This window comes from Tamandua tetradactyla, chromosome 4 (assembly GCF_023851605.1).
Source record: "Tamandua tetradactyla isolate mTamTet1 chromosome 4, mTamTet1.pri, whole genome shotgun sequence".
Taxonomy (NCBI): Eukaryota; Metazoa; Chordata; class Mammalia; order Pilosa; family Myrmecophagidae; genus Tamandua; species Tamandua tetradactyla.
This window is the reverse complement of record NC_135330.1, coordinates 25,240,401-25,256,588: the sequence shown is the minus strand read 5'-3', so window position 1 is coordinate 25,256,588 and position 16,188 is coordinate 25,240,401. Positions and strand designations below refer to the sequence as shown.

The 16,188-nt window shown below is 38.9% G+C and overlaps 1 protein-coding gene, 1 long non-coding RNA gene and 1 pseudogene across 13 annotated transcripts in view; 1 reads left to right on the top strand and 2 right to left on the bottom strand.

Moving 5' to 3' along the window:
• Positions 1-5,097, bottom strand: part of PRRC2C (proline rich coiled-coil 2C) — a 97,506-nt gene extending 92,409 nt beyond the window's left edge. For 6 of the 11 annotated variants that reach the window (XM_077156951.1, XM_077156958.1, XM_077156954.1 and 3 more), the window contains exon 1: positions 4,590-4,849. The gene's annotated coding sequence lies outside the window, so the exon portion shown is untranslated. Of the gene's footprint in view, positions 1-4,589; positions 4,851-4,896 lie in introns of those variants that run through there. The other 5 variants (XM_077156953.1, XM_077156957.1, XM_077156960.1 and 2 more) reach the window with 2 other exon arrangements.
• A 1,188-nt stretch (positions 5,098-6,285) lies between these two features.
• Positions 6,286-16,188, top strand: part of LOC143680618 (uncharacterized) — a 275,278-nt gene continuing 265,375 nt past the window's right edge. For both annotated transcript variants that reach the window (XR_013174088.1, XR_013174087.1), the window contains exons 1-2: positions 6,286-7,164; positions 7,665-7,733. This is a non-coding gene — a long non-coding RNA (uncharacterized LOC143680618). The remainder of the gene's footprint in view (positions 7,165-7,664; positions 7,734-16,188) is intronic.
• LOC143678841 (pantothenate kinase 2, mitochondrial pseudogene) lies at positions 10,344-10,746 on the bottom strand (annotated as a pseudogene).

Below are 16,188 nucleotides of genomic sequence, written 5' to 3'. Positions count from 1 at the left end.
TGGGCAGAAAGGATCAGGAAACTGCGGCCCAGAGCTATTCTCTAAACTCACTGTATGGATAAGCCCAGAAGAACAATATTTGCACAGGTCAATCTGCAAAGACCAGGATCAATCTCCAAAGACCAGGAAATGTGTTTTCTTTTCTTCCCTTCTTTTGGGTTGTGTATGTGTGTGTGTGTGTGTGTGTATGTTAGGTCCTAACATTTAAGGAGAGCTCTGTCATAATGCTAGCTGGATACAGCTTAAGGAACAGACATCTCAGAGTCTAAATTCCAGAGATACCCTAAAATACCAAAATGCTTAGGTTTCAACCAAAGATTACAAAAACATACAAAGAAACAGGATGTTTTGGACCTGGCAAGAGAGAAGATTAAAGCATTAAAAACTATCAGTGAGAAGGACCAAACCTGGAACATACCAAAGACTTTTAAAAAAATAGTCCTACATATGCTCAAAAAGACCTGAAGGAAAATGTGGACAAAGAACTAAAGAAAATCAGGAAAATGATAGATGTACACAAACAGAATATCAACAGAGAGCTAGAACCAAATAGAGCCAAAGACAATAGTAACAGAAACTTAAAAAATTCCCTAGAGGGATTCAACAACAGGTTGAAGTCTTCAGAAGAAAGAATCAGTGAACTTGAAGATAAGACAATTGAAACTATTCATGAAACCAGTCTGAGGAGCAAAAAGAGGAATGAAGAAAAGTTAACAGAACCTGAAGAATCTGTGGGACAATATCAAGCACACCAATATATGCACTGCTGGAGTGCCAGAAGAAGAAAGGGGAAGAAAAAATATTTGAAGAAATAATGGCTGCAAACTCCCCAATTTAACAAAAGCTATAGATACACACACCCAAAATGCTCAATGAACTCCAAACAGGATAAACAAAAATAGACCCATTCTGTAGCATATTATAATCAGACTATGGAAGGCCAAAGACAAAGAGAATTCTGAAAGCCTCAAGAAAGAGGCAACATGCCACACACGTGGGAACTCAAATAAGATTAAGTGCCATTTTCTCATCTGAAACCATGGCGGCAAAATGGCAGTGGGAAGACATATTTAAAATGCTGAAAGCAAAAATACTTACCAACCAAGAATTTTATATTCATCAAAACTGTTTTTCAAAAGTGATGGTGATAGGCATGAATGAGATGCTAAAGAGGGTTTCACAGGTTGAAAGAACAACAGACATCAGACTGAAGTCACATGGAGAAACAAAGATCTTGAGTGAGGTAAAACAAAACTGTAACTCCAGTTTTTACTTCCCACAGAATCTAAAAAGTAAATGCATAAAATGTAATGATAGATCAGTGATTTTTGAGTGACAGCGTATAAACATGTAATTTATTTATATAAAGTTGGAGTACAGAGGGGTACAAGAACACAGTTCGTGTGTACTATTGAAGTTGGTACCAAAGCAAATTAGATTCCTATAGATTTGGGATGTTAAATTTAAATTCCATGGTAATTACAAAGAAAATAGAGAATACTACAAAGAAATCAGAATACAGGTTATCAGGAAGGGGGTAGGGTAATGGAGAGTTAATGCATATTGGGTACAGGGTTTCTTTTTGGGTAGGTGGAAAAGTTTTAGTAATGGATGGTGGTGAGCAGACCACAACACTGTGACTATCACATTCACATACTATTGAATGGTACGCTTGGGAGTGAGATAGGAAATTTTATGTCATATATATGCTCCCACAATAAAAAAAAGAGCAACTAAAGAGACAATGGCAATTAGAACAATACATGACCCTGGATGGGATCTAACAAGTGAAGAGAAAATGCTCAAAACAACATTACTGGGACATATTTAAAAAATTAGAATATAGGCTGTAAGCGTTATAGCAAAGTTAAATTTCTTGAATTTGATAACCACACAAAGTGGTTACATGAGTGACTAGACTATCCTTGTTCTTAGGTAATATACATGGCAGTATTAAGTTTTCAAGGAGTATCAATGTATCAATGGTATATACAAGCTATACTCAAGTGTTCAGAAATGGTTGATAGACAGATGGACAAATAGACTGAGTACGGTAACTGTGACAAAAATGTTAAAATTGGTGGATTTTGATATCTGTGGAGGTAAGGGTATGCTGGAATTCTCTGTACTGGGTTTGTATCATTTCTGTTTATATTATTTTGAAAATATTTCCAAATAAAAAGTTAAACCCTATTCCCATCCACCACCAAAAAAGGAGAAGAGAAGGGAAAGGGGGACATCATATAATCTTCAAAGGCATTTTACTGGTAGTGGAAGAAGGAATACAGGAGGCTGGAATGAGAAAGAATATCATGTATTTTCTGCAAGATACTCACTGATGGAAGAAGATACTGATCCCAGGGGTACTACAGAGCAAAAAAGAGGACTTCTTCAAGAAACAAAACTCAGAATGTATAATTTAAAAAATAAAATAAAAAATCTTAAAGGAAAATAAAGAAACATTTAAGTACCCAAAGAATACATATTCTATTCTAAGTATATACAGATTACTGCCTGCTTGGAAAGAGAACATTTTATTCTACCATTATTCTATCATCCACCCTCCACAATCAGTTTGATCTTTAACGATCATACTAATAAGCCCTTTATATAGTCATTTTTTAGACTACAGCAACTTTCCAGGGAGGTGCTATTATCATCATTCCCACTTTACAGATGAGAAAATATTCTACCGATAAAAAAGTAGATCTTAAAATTTTTAAATTATATATATATATAATAGAGTTAGTATTTAAGTCATCTCTCAGAACGCAAGTGACTTGTAAATATAAAGGGGCACAAAAAAATTATCTTCCACCTACCACCCAAGTAGCTGTAACTCATTTTTTCACACGGTGCAACACTTTAATCTCTGTATGCAACATTGTTCACATACATAAGCCAAGCTAAAGAAAAACAATCCGTCAATAATATATCTAACACCAGTTCAAAAAATTACAAGGAACAGGGAATCAGTATGATGTCTAACTGCATCCCTTTGGGGTTCAGACAGTCTGGGTTTGAATCTACACAGTACCAACAATAACTGCTGTGTGACCTTGCTCACTTTAATCTCTCTAAGATTTCATTTCCTCATCTGCAAAATGGGTACGAAAATAATAGCACCTCCCATTACAGACTTGCGCAGGGTTAAACAATGAATGTATGTAAAGAGCTTATTACTGTGCTCAGAATAGAATATAAGGTCAACGAATGTGGAAGGAGAACAGTCACAAGTATAAGCTTGCCAGAGCAACAACATGAAACATAAAAAGTCTATATTTTGAGAACTCCATTACAGGAAGGGAAATGACTACTACTCGACAATATGCTAAAGATAAAACTCAAAATTCAATCTATTCCTAATTTTGTTTGGGGATCAATGCATTTGAGATGGGCTAGAAAAGATGCTGCAGTGCATCTGTGACACACACCTAAAAATGGCTCCAGTCAGAGGGATCATTTTAATTACTAATTTAAGAGATTAAATTCACTCTAAAAAAAAATACTGGAGTTCGGCCTGAACGGTGCTTAATATCACCCTAACATTTTTACCTGAGGAGAATGCTATCAAACACTTAACAATAATGAAGAATCCTCTGATTCTTCTGGTGCATTCCAAATGATAATCTTGTTCTTTAGAGCTGAGCAGCCTACCGCAAAATTCCAAGTACCCTAGTAAGGTATAAATCTATGAACCTAGGCTGAAGATCGGCCAATGCGGAAATCCGGGCAGCTTTTGAAGACAGCAAACATCATCAGCACGTCGGAAACCTCTAAAATTTCAAATCAAATCGAAACAGATATCCACCCTGTAAGGATTAGGTGCATTCCTCTTGCGTAAAGAAAGACTTCATCGGTGTCCCTTTTTGGCCCTCTTGACCTCTGCTTCAGTTCAAAAGTGGGGCCTTTACGAAGACCCCAATAATACTAATCGCTGTCTCAAAGAGAAGCAGCTGCAAAGTGGGATTCGCTACGCAGGCCAGGGGCTAGAGCGGCCTAGGGTGCGAAAGGACTACCCAAACCCTCCTCTGGAGTTGGGCAGCACGTCCATAGCGGAAGTAGGGTTGGTCCAGACTACCCCAAAGAATCTTGTTTCCCACGCATTGCTCACTGCAAACCTCATCCCCACCACACACGCAGACGAGGAAGCAGTAGGCCTTGGAGGAGCCCTCGGTTTGTTTGGGGGACGGACTCATCACAGTAGAAAAAAGATAACGCAAGCCCGCCAGTTCTCCAGGATGGAAATTCCCTTCTCTTACCTGGCAGCACGCGTAATGCCCCCCGAAGGGTCTAAGCAGGGAACTGGGTGGAAGGAGGACCGACGGGTCCGGAACTCCCGCTACAGACCACATGGGGCGGATGATATTCCGGTTTCCCGCTCCTGGACCAGGAGGCCGAAACTCCCCCAGACACAGGGATGATGGTAACCAAAGAGAGAAAAGGGGATGGCTGGACCGACGCCCTTGCCACGCGGGGCCCTAATGTCCAGCGCCAAGGCAGGGGCGCTCCCCCTCCCCAGGCCATCACACCAGCACTTCCCGATGGGCCCTCTTTGATCGTGGCCCCGACGCCCTCGCTTTCCTTACCGGCCAGGGTGAGTGTCAAGATGAGTCTATGCGCACTTCTAGGGTCTCCGTTGAGCTCCAATCAAGGGGAGGGAAAGGGGAGACCGGGATTAAAAGGGGGGCCAGAAGGGAAAAGGAAGCCCGGGATTAAAATGGGGCCGGACTAGGAAAGCCGAAGCTGCCCAGCGGCAAACTGCCAAAGCACTTTCGCCGCTTTCCGAGAGGTAGCGAGCGAGCGAGAAAAAGAACCAAGATGGCGGCTAGCCAGCCCCTACGTATCACGTCATGCCGCTGCGTACGTAAGGCAAATCTCCTCAAGACCACCCACCGGCGCCGAAGCGGTAGTATCACGTGAATCCTCCGTGGCTGCCTAACCCGATTGGAAAGCGACAATGTCTCCTGCTGGTGGGTGGGAGTTCCAGCATGCAGTGTTACCACTGCAGAGCACAGTTTAGCCTGTGATCTCTCCGGGAACTCTAATTGAGCAAGATCACAAGTTGATACAGTTAAAAGAACATTCTTGTATCTGGTGGGTGGGAGTGTAAAGCAATTCAACAAATAGTTTGGCAGTATGTATATAAGTTAAACTATGTATAATCTTTAACTTTGATATCATGACCAGGGAAATGCTTATGCCATAATATGCTTATGCCGTAATTATGCTTTAAACACATACAAATATGCATGTTCATAGAAAACAGACTTTAAAAGATGTACTCTGAAGTGTTAATGATGGTAAACATGAACGGTTGTCCTTGAGTGGTCAGATTTAAAAAATATATATATATATATATATATATAAAATATATCTTATATATGCCTTTTAAAATTTTCCCAAGTTTATAATGAAATAATTTAATGGGTAACAAAAATATGTTGTATCATAATGTTGTTATGAGAAACGAAAGATAAAGTGTGTGTGCAGATGTATGTATTATATAATATATAAAGATTTGAAAAGCATTACATAATTTTTAGGCTGTAGAATAAAACAAGAACAGGTATGATACTAGTTTTGTTAATTGTCATGTAGTATGGGCAAGTTACTTAAGCTCTTTCGGATTCAGTGTTCTCATTTGCAAAGTGCAACAATAATAGGATAATACCTATCTCCCAAGATTGTTTTATTCAATCAATAAATTTTTGTTAGGCATCTATCTTATGTGCTAGGTATTAGGATACAAAGGTAGTGAAATTTAAGATTCTTGCCCTTATGAAACAGAGTCTAGTGATGCACTATGAAGAAAAAAAACAGGATATCAAGATAAAGAATAACCAGAAAGGAAGCAGGAAGAAGCTACTTTGAAAAGGATGGTGAGCAACTACCTTTCTGAGAAGGACCTAAATAAGAGGCAGCAATGCAAAGAGTATGCAGAAAAATGTCCTGTAGCAAGAAAGCTATAATTAAAAATGTCTTGTTTGGGACATTAGAATGTTCTAGAACTAGGAAGAAAGGAGTGTGTCTGGAGGTTAAGAGAGTGGCAGAAGATGAGACTAGAAGAAATGACAAGAGCTAGGTCCAGGAGGGCCTTGTTGACCAGAATAAGGAATTCAGATTGTCTTCTGAGTACACAGGAAGGTTTTAAGCAGGGGAACCACATGATCTGATTTTATTTACATTTAAGAAAATCACTCTTACTGCGGGATGAAAGATGGATTGGAGGGAGGTAGAGGTGGAAGCAGGAAGGCCAGCTAGGCTACCGTTGGAGGAGTGAGGAATGATCGTTTCCTGGACTAGGATACATGCAGTGGAAATGGAAGACTTAGACAGGTTTGGTATTTGATATTTTGGAATTAGACTAGACCTGCTTGTGGGAGACGAGCACTTCTAAATAGGGTCTGGGTGTGAAAAAAGGGAAAGAATCAATGAAGACATAGATTTGTGGCTTGAGCAACTGGGTGGATGACAGTGACATTTAGAGAAACTATAGAGATGTGAGGGGGGAAGACAACAGTTTGGATGGTAGAGGAATCAAAAATAAATATTAAAAAATAAAAGTTAGGAAAAGTACATTTTGGACATGTTAAATTTGAGATGTTCTTAGAACATCCTACTGGAGATCAAATGTCCAGCTGACATGCATATCTGCAGCTCAGAAAGGAACTCTAGATTGGAGGTAGAGATTTGGGATTCATAGACATGTAGATGGTATTTAAGGTGGTGGGAAGAGATAGGATCACTCACAGAGACAATGGAGAAAGAACTAACATTTAGACATTAGATGGAGTTGGAAGAAGATGAATTAGCAAAGAACACTAAAGTCAGAGAACTGGAAAACCCAAAGAGGGAGATGTTGCAGAAGCCAACAGAGAAGAATATTACAAGAAGATGTGAGCAATAAATGTATTATATGGTGCCAAGAGGTCATGTCATATGGAGGAACAAGAAGTGTCCACTGTATGTGGCAACATGGAAGTAATTGGTTTTCCAGGGTCAATGGATCAGAAAACCATATGGTAGTGAGCCAAAAAAGGGATAGATGTTGAGAAGGTAGAGACTATAGATAAACAATTCTTTCTAGAATTAGAATTCTGCCATGACAATAGCTAGGAGAGAATGTAGAGTGAAGAGACATATTTTTAAATATGGGAGACAGTAAGTAGATAATGTTGGCATACTCATGTGGATTGGATTCAAAAGAAGTGAAGCAGGGGGGAGTGGAGGAGGAAGCCAAGAGTGATGATGTGGTAGAGAGAGGGAAAACAGAGAAGGGAAGTCCTTGAGAAGGTGTTGAGGGGGTCAATCCAGAGCATAGGTAGAGGATAGACCTTTTATAGAAAGGAAGGAGAAAGCAGGTGCATCTCTAAGAAGGTTTGATGAGTTGATGATAGGAACATAAAGGAAGTCCTATCTGGTGGCTTCTCTTTTATCAGTGATGCAGGGGGCAATGTAATCTGCTGAAAGGGCTTGAGAAGATTAGTGTGTAGGAGTTTGAGGAGAAGAAGAAAATTGAAAAGTTATCTCAGAGGGTGAAAAGGTAAATCTACTCAGAGCTACAGAGTAGGACAAGCATACTATAGCTGAGAGCTCTTTTGAGTTTGTGATTATGAATGCAAAATAAGCCATTCAGTATATTTATATGATTTCTCTTGCAGTGTTCATCTATTTGGGTACAGCTCTGGAGAAAATGGATAGTGAGATGTACCTAGCCTTGGTTTTACCAGGCAAGTATAATGTAGTGAGGTCAGGGAATCTGTAAGAGAGGGAGTATAATGATGATCCATATCATGAGTATTAATAAGATAGAATATGGAAAGTGCCTAATATTGAATGATATTGTAGATGGGTGGTAAATGGTAATTTTGTCTACTTTATGAGTTATCTGTGGTGTATTTTAAATCCAAAGGTTACTTGGATAGATTTCCCATAACCCTCTAGGCTCTGATCTAGAGTATCCTGGTCTCAGAAGTATCCTTGCCTTAGCAACATAGAGCAGCTCTAGGAATCAGATGAGCTTACATTAACCAAGGTCACGAGACAGATATATACAACAATATATTGATGTATTAATTTCTAACAGTTATGATTTATATTCCTGAATAAATATGACTACAAAGGCAGCACATTTTTTTCAGGTAGCCAAACCTACTCCTGAAGCCAGAGGCATTATCAGAAGGTTGCTTGATGATCACAGATTCAGAGCAACCAGAATTATGTGAATAGAATGTCCTTGATTCATTTATCCCCATGACAGGATGATTTTGCCCCCAAAATAGAAATACTCAGTCATAATGGTTGCAACTTTCTACATTAAGATCTCCAATCCAGTAGAGACATCCCGCTGTGCTGTTGACTTGGGCTCCTTCTCTCTTTGACAGAGCTTGGTTGGACATTGGTACTTTCTGGCCCTGTATACTCCTTTCTCTGTTTCTTTGGCTACCCAAATCTCTTAGCAATAATATATTCTTTCAAGAGAAATCAAGTTGCAGTCAAGTCAAGTCAGTTTGTGCTTATTTCTGCTCTTTTCTATTGTATGTGAGCTTAAAGCTTAGCTCTCAAAGAACAGTCTTATTTCCCTTATGTCCTAGGGGAAATCTCACTGAAACCCCTGTGTACTGATACAATGTACAAAGCCAAATAAGATTCTTTTAAAATTTACTTTGCTTTGGATTATTTGCAAGCATAGATAGATTTGTCATAATAAATTTTTTTCCATGATAAATTGAATGAAAAATTGTCATTTAATTGCCAGTATTTCCTTTAAAACAATAATTTCAGAGTAACATTACTAAACTGCTAATTGGTGGTCTAAAATCAGGCAAACTAGTTAATACAAACTGATTCTTCAAACAATATGACCTATGTTTTGTGTGTGATTGCCCAGCATTATTTGCTAACAGTTTTATTGAGTTTCTGCCCTACCCATTAGGATTGATCCCATAAACCTAAAGGTGCTGAAGATATTAGGGATATTAGGTGGAAAATAAAAAAAATCAGTGAAGGTATCATACTTCATAATTAGAAGTGTTTCTTAAATGTTTGTGTGCACATAACAATTTTGTTTTCTTTTCATTCAATTGTCCAGCAAATTATAAATGGTAAAATTGAGAAACATGATAAACCTGTTGTAATGAAAACCCTAATACCAAAATACTATATGAAAATTTAACTTTATTGTATAAATATCACCAGATATTGTAACTTTACTAATAAAGATAAGAAAATATTGCCAGTACTTTGAAAATTACCTTCTTTTAACTTGTAAGAAATTATATACTAAATATATTATAAAGCATACTTTTTATATATCCTATAAAATGACATTATATATAAAGTAAGATAAATCTTTTCCTTATTTATCAGTCTATTATTAATTGAGTCAGCAAACCCTTTATATAATTGCATAAAAGGTATATTTTGGCCAAAACTTTTGTTCACTTGTTACAAGTCATAATTTAATGAAGTCCGAATTCACTAGGATTTACTGTCCATCAAAAAATTTCCCAGAATTTTCTTAGCTAAAAGGAGACAACTGGAGCTATAGGTTCAAGTTAATAGAGAGTAGTATACTTAATGAACAATATCTGTAACAACATCTGAAATATCTAGCCATGGATTGGGAGGAGTAAGAGAAGGGAATGAGGAAGAGATAGAGAAAAATGTTGCTGGTTCACAGTTTTGCCTATGGCTGGAATTTCACCTGAATCAGGAAGTGAGTGATGATAAACAGGACAGATCACAAGACTAAAGGAAAGAGGGATCAATGGAGCAAAAGCAGAGAAGAGAACACAAAGGAAAATGGCCAGGTGGTAATGGAGGTTACAGAAAATGTGATTCAAAAAAATTTTTTTTCAAAGGCAAAATGCAAACCTGTAATGCACAGATGATTATCTCCAAGGTCATATTGACAAAATTGTCATTAGGTTATAACAGTAGCTTACGTTGCATAGCAAGTTCACAGGACATAAAACCACAGTCTGCTGCTGAACACAGAACAGCTCTCCCCTGAAGTGTCTCCAGTGAGTGATGCTGAGATTTCAAAAATACACAGTGAGTCAACAGTGCTATACTGAAGAAAAGCTTAAATACAGCAAATCCTCACTGTCATGGATATGGTCCAATTTTTTTGTGTTGTTTAATATATCTTTCCCTTACTGATTACTAGTTTAGGCTGAATCATTAAGGATTTATCTTGACGACTTCAAAAAGCATACTTGTTCTTTCTCACTTTGATTTGAGTAGTATACAATCACAGAACTAAATAAGTCTCTTAAAAAATAAAAGTCCACAGGACCCATTGTGAAAAGTTCCAGGAACCCCTCCCCAGGTAGTGATTAGGGAATCTTCAACAGCTCAAGGAGTGCTCCGACTACTCTAAAATAACACTCATGTTCCAAAGAAAGTGCTTTCAACTGCCCCTTGGACCAATAATCCAAAGCATATGCCAAAAGTCGCATGGTGATTGTATTAATTCTCAAGAAATTTCCAACAAATACCACCTGGTTAATGTTTTCGTTAAGGGCACACTTTCTTACTATGAAGCCAATGTTGCTGGTGATGGTGATCAGAGTTGCTCTGGCGAGGTCTTTGCTGACAGCCTCTCGCTTCTCCTTGCTCACCATGTTTCCAAAGCTTGAAGTTACAGCCCATCCTGGTAGTCCCAAATCTCTCACCATCCGCTCCATAAATGTCATGCACTAGTTTATCCACTTTGGTGCTATCTCCAGTAGATGCCATTTCAAGAGCTTCTTCAAAAGTGGTACAGCCAGTAAGATTACAGCAGAGACCAAAGAAGGTTCCTCCTCCAAGACTGGTACCTGTGACCGGCTTGTAATTATCTTTAGAATACACTGCTAAGATGCTAACTCCTGAGCCAGTGTTCACCAGAAGCAAAGGGTAGGGATTTTTCAAATCAAATGGTAACATTCTGACATTTTTCAGAATCAGCAGCTTTCGAAGTAATAGCATTGTGATTGTCCATTGAATCCAACTGAGTCAATATACTAAATTCCTTTTATTAAACAATCTAGTTCGTCAAGTTTGCAAAGCTGAAGTTTGCCTATCTTAACCTTTGTCCCTTGGTCTGGTCCCACAGTGGCTGTTGAGGCCGCCAGCTCCTTGGTGCTGTATTTTGCTAACAACCTCCCTCTGCCACCCCCCGCCAAAGTACAGCCACCAGACTGCCTGGGCTAAGCCTCCTTCATTCCACTTGCGTTGGAGGAATCAGTTGTTAAATTTTTTTAGAAAGAAAATAGAAACTTGAAATATTGCTGATGAATATAAAGACAGTGCTCAACAATTACTTCTAAAATGTTAACTAGGGCTGATACTTGTAGTATTTCTCAAAGGACAAGGCTTTGTTTTTTCCATCTCCCAACCAATTGTGTATACAATGCATAAATGAAACTATTCAATTTCAAATATTTTACTTCTCCACAGTAATGAAGAAGAGAAATAAGGTTGATAGTACATTTCTTTGTTAGCCTAGAAATGTTCCAAACTAGACGTTTGGAACAATATTTAAGCTTCCTGTAGAAGAGAATTTCATCTGCTACAAAGAAACCAGTACTCATGCCTAGTTCAGTTTTTGTTTCCTTACACTCTCCATTCTTATTTCTGCTGGGGTTAATTAAATGGCTATTTCAGAAATATTTCTTTGAGTTGCTGAAAGTCTTCATGAGATAATTGTTTCAAATGGGAATTAGTAGTACAGTACTCTAAGGATTGGGTCATCATTTATTTTATAGGGTACAATCTTGCCAGGAAGAAAAAAGGAATAGTCGTTGAAAGATGTCAAGAAAAAGCTTCTCAAAGATTTTAACACCCTGGGTAAACTGCAGGGCAATGAAATGCTCTTCATTTCAATATTTCCTATATGAAACTTTTAACTGGAGAAATCTCAGTCACTGTAATGCTTTATAAAACTGTGCCACCTGTTAGGGTTCACGTGACCAGGCCACCTGTCCAACCTTCAGCGATGCTGGTAGGGTGACCAATCCAAGTTTGCCTGAGACTATTCTAATTTTTAGCAGTGAAAATCCCATGGTGAACTTCACAGTCCCAGGTCAACCGGGATAGTTGGTCAACCTATGTTAGTCACAATGAGGGTGGGTCTTGGTCCCAATCTTTTCCAACATTAAATTCTCCTTTGGTCTCTACTGTCTGCCTGAGAATGGGTCCTTGCCAGAGACCACTAACAAGAAGGGAGCCTTATTACACAAAGGCCCTTTTAATCCTGAGGGTTTAGTCAGGCTGCTGAGAGCTGAGAAGTTAGGTCCCAGGAGCTTTTTAGGATGAAGGGCATTATTAACAAATCACTAACTAGCTCTTGTAAATTTGTACTAGAAGAAATTTCCCTCCAATCACCCTAGAGATAGTTTGGCTTTAAAGAATTGCCAACAATCTTGCAAGTAAGTTTTGCACAGAACCTTATTAGGTCATGGAGGTGACCTTATAACAAGTAGTGCGTTCTGTTTTAGTTTGTTAAATGCTGCCAGAACACAATGTACCTGAAATAGATTGGCTTTTATGAAGGGAATTTATTAAATTGCAAGTTTCCAGTTCTAAGGCTATAAAAATGTCCAAACTAAGGCATCCAAAGATACCTTGATTCAAGAAAGGCCAATCTGAGAAGTCACTTGGCTGGCATCTGATGGTCCTTTTCCTTCTGGTTTCAAACAGCTTCTGATGCCAGTGGTTTCCTCTCTGTCTGTGGGCCTTCACTTAGCTCCTCCAGGACACAACTCTGGGTTCTCACTTAGCATCTCACAGAAAGGCATGTGGTGATGGGTGTTAGGCTCTGCATCCCCAAATATCTGTGTCTAAGCATCTGTTCTCTCTGTTGGCACTCCAAGCATCTCCAAATGTCTGCATCTGTGTCGGCTCTGAGAGCTCTCCAAAATGTTTTCCTTTTTAAAGGACTCCAGAAAACTAATCAAGACACACCTTAAATAGACAGAGTCACATCTCCATCTAATCAAAAGGTCCTAATCACTATTGGGTGTGTCACATCTCCATGGAAACAATGCAATCAAAATGTCCCACCGTACAATTTAAAACAGAATTAAAGAACATGGCTTTGCTGGGTACATAACAGTTTCAAACATGCACAATTCACTCTCCTTTTTCTAACTGGACTGCAGAAAACGAATGGAATGAGGGTTATTTATGCATTACTCAAGCTGTATTTACTATTCATAAATATTATGTCACATCGTAATTCTGTGTTTTAATTTCAATATGGGACATTTAACTTAATGTATACTATGCATGAACTTTTTTCTTTCAATAAATATTTGTTAAGATGACCCTATATATACCAGATATCATACCAGTTATGGAGAACATAAATACAACGGTCTAAATTCCCATTCTCAAGGAGCTCATAGTCAAGCAGGATGGGAGAAGGGAGTTAAAAAAAACAAACAATTATTGCTAGAGTGATTAATGTTATGGAGAGGGAATTAGAGATGTCATGTGAGTCCAAAGAGAAGACACTTAGCCCAGATTTTCAGGGATGGGGGAGTGGGGAGAATCAGGGAAGATGAGACCTAATAGTTTTGTAAGAATTAGCTACATGTGTGGGTATGGATTATGAGTGATGGTACGGGTTTGTGTGTGCATGTATGTGTCTGTGTCTATATCTGTGCATAGGGAGAGATATGATAGGATGTGACAAGAATAATGTTTGGGGAGAGGAAGGCAGCTGGTTTGCATATAGGAGGGGGTCAAAAGATTTCAGGAAGAGGGAACATCCTGTGGAAACACTCTCGGAAGAGGGAACATGACATGCTTGAGGATTTTAAAGTATCTTGATAGCTCTGTTCCTTTGAAAGTCAAAGAGAAGTGGTAAAAGGGGCAAAACAAACAAACAAACAAACAAAAAACTGCAGCTGACTCCAATTAAGATAGAGGCATGAAAAGGTCCGGACTCCATCTCACCAAAGAAACTGAAAAACCACCACGAACTGACAAAAACAACTTTCTCAAAGTTCCAGAAAACAGTTAAAGGATCACAGTAACAGGGTGAATGCTGAGTCAAGAAAAAAGGCAACTTAAAAGCAGTATGCTCTCATGGTGCCCTCAAGCCCTTCCCCTATTCTCTCACCAGCTTGGTGCAGAGCTGAGCCCTTCCCCTATTCTCTCACCAGCTTGGTGCAGAGCTGGCCCTGTATTTCCAGTACAGGTCCCTGATCTTGCTTCTGGAGGGAGCATTCACATATAGTTAGCATGTGTATCTGGCCCAGTCTCTCTGGTGGAGAACAATTAAGCTGTGCTACCTGGGGCAAGAGATTGCTGTGGGACATACAGTGCAGTTCCCATGACACTGAGGAAATGCTGTTTCCTGGAGATGAGGGACCTTTGGGTGCCTATATACGGGAGGATTTTTAGGACCACACATGTATGCTCCAACACTGAAAGGACTGGAAAGAACACTATGTTTTTGCTTTGAGCTATTTTCTAAATGCATTTTATGGCTAAATTCTGCAGGAGAGGATTTCCTCAGGCTAAACTGCAAAGACTGTACCTGGATACAAACGTAAAGAACAGCCATCTCAGAATCTAAATTCAGGCAATAATACATTAAGATATCAAAAATGTTTTGATTTCAACAAAAGATTACAAAATATACAAAGAAGCAGGAAGTGATGGCTCATACAAAGGAGAAGTTTAAAGCATTAGAAACCGTCAGTGAGAAGGAGCAGACCTGAGACATACTAGAGAAAGATGGTTACAAAGTGGTCCTAAATATGATCAAAGAGCTAAAGAAAAATATCAACAAAGAACTAAAGGAAATCAGGAAAATGATAAATAAACACAAAGAGAATATCAATAGAGAGATGGAAATTATGAAAAGGAATGAAACAGAGTTAAGACCACACAGTAACAGAAATTAAAAATTTCCTAGAGGGGTTCAACAGCAAATTGGAGTTGGTAAAAGAAAGAACTAGAGATCTTGAAGATAAGACACATGCATCTACATTGGCTCTCTCTGTTGGCTCTGAAGCTTCTGTCATTTCTGACTCTTTCTAAAATGTTTTCTCTTTTAAAGGACTCCAGTAAACTAATCAAGATCCACCTGGAATGGGTGGAGTCACATTTCCATCTAATCAAAGGTCACATCCACAATTGGGTGTGCTGCCACTTCATGGAGATAATCTAATCAAAAACTCAAATCTACAGTATTGGATCAAGATTAAAAGACTGAATCAGGATTAAAGCATGGCTTTTCTGGAGTACATAGTACTTTCAAACTGGCATAGATACCATCAAGCAAACTGATATACACTGTGCTGGTTTGAAAGGAAGTATGCCCCCTAAGAAATGCCATGTTTTAATATAAATCCCATTTCATAAAGGTAGAATAATCCCTATTCAATACTGTATATTTGAAACTGTAATGTGATCATCTCCCTGGTTCATGTGATTTAGTCAAGAATGGCTGTTAAACTGGATTAGGGGATGACATGTCTCCACCCATTTGAGTGGGTCATGATGGGTTTATTGGAGTCCTATAAAAGAGGAAATATTTTGGAAAATGAGAGACTCAGAGAGAGCAGAAAATGCTGCAGCACCACAAAGCAGAGAGTCCACCAGCCAGAGACCTTTGGAGCTGAAGAAGGAAAACACCTCCTGGGAGCTTCATGAAACCAGAAGCCAGGAAGAAAGCTAGCAGATGACGCCGTATTCACCATGTGCCCTTCCAGCTGAGAGAGAAGCCCTGACTGTGTTCGCCACATGCCTTCTTACCTGTGAGAGAGACCCTGCGCTTCATCGGCCTTCTTGAACCAAGGTATCTTTCCCTGGATGCCCTTGATCAGACATTTCTATAGACTTGTTTTAATTGGGACATTTTCTTGGCCTTAAACTGTAAACTAGCAACTCATTAAATTCCCCTTTTCAAAAGCCATTCAATTTCTGGTATATTGCATTCCGGCATCTAGCAAACTAGAACATACACATAATGGGAATTCCAGAAGGGGAATAAATATTTCTCCATACATGCTCAACCTTTTCAGAACAATGAGATAGTTGCCAAGCTCTCTCCAATTCCCAGGGAATGTGCTCCACCCTCTCTGTGGCCTAGGACACAAAAACTCTTCCTGAACATCAAGGCAGAAGGCCCACCTTTGGGGCAAACTCACCCTCTGTGGATCTGCTCTCTTGGCCCAAGATTTC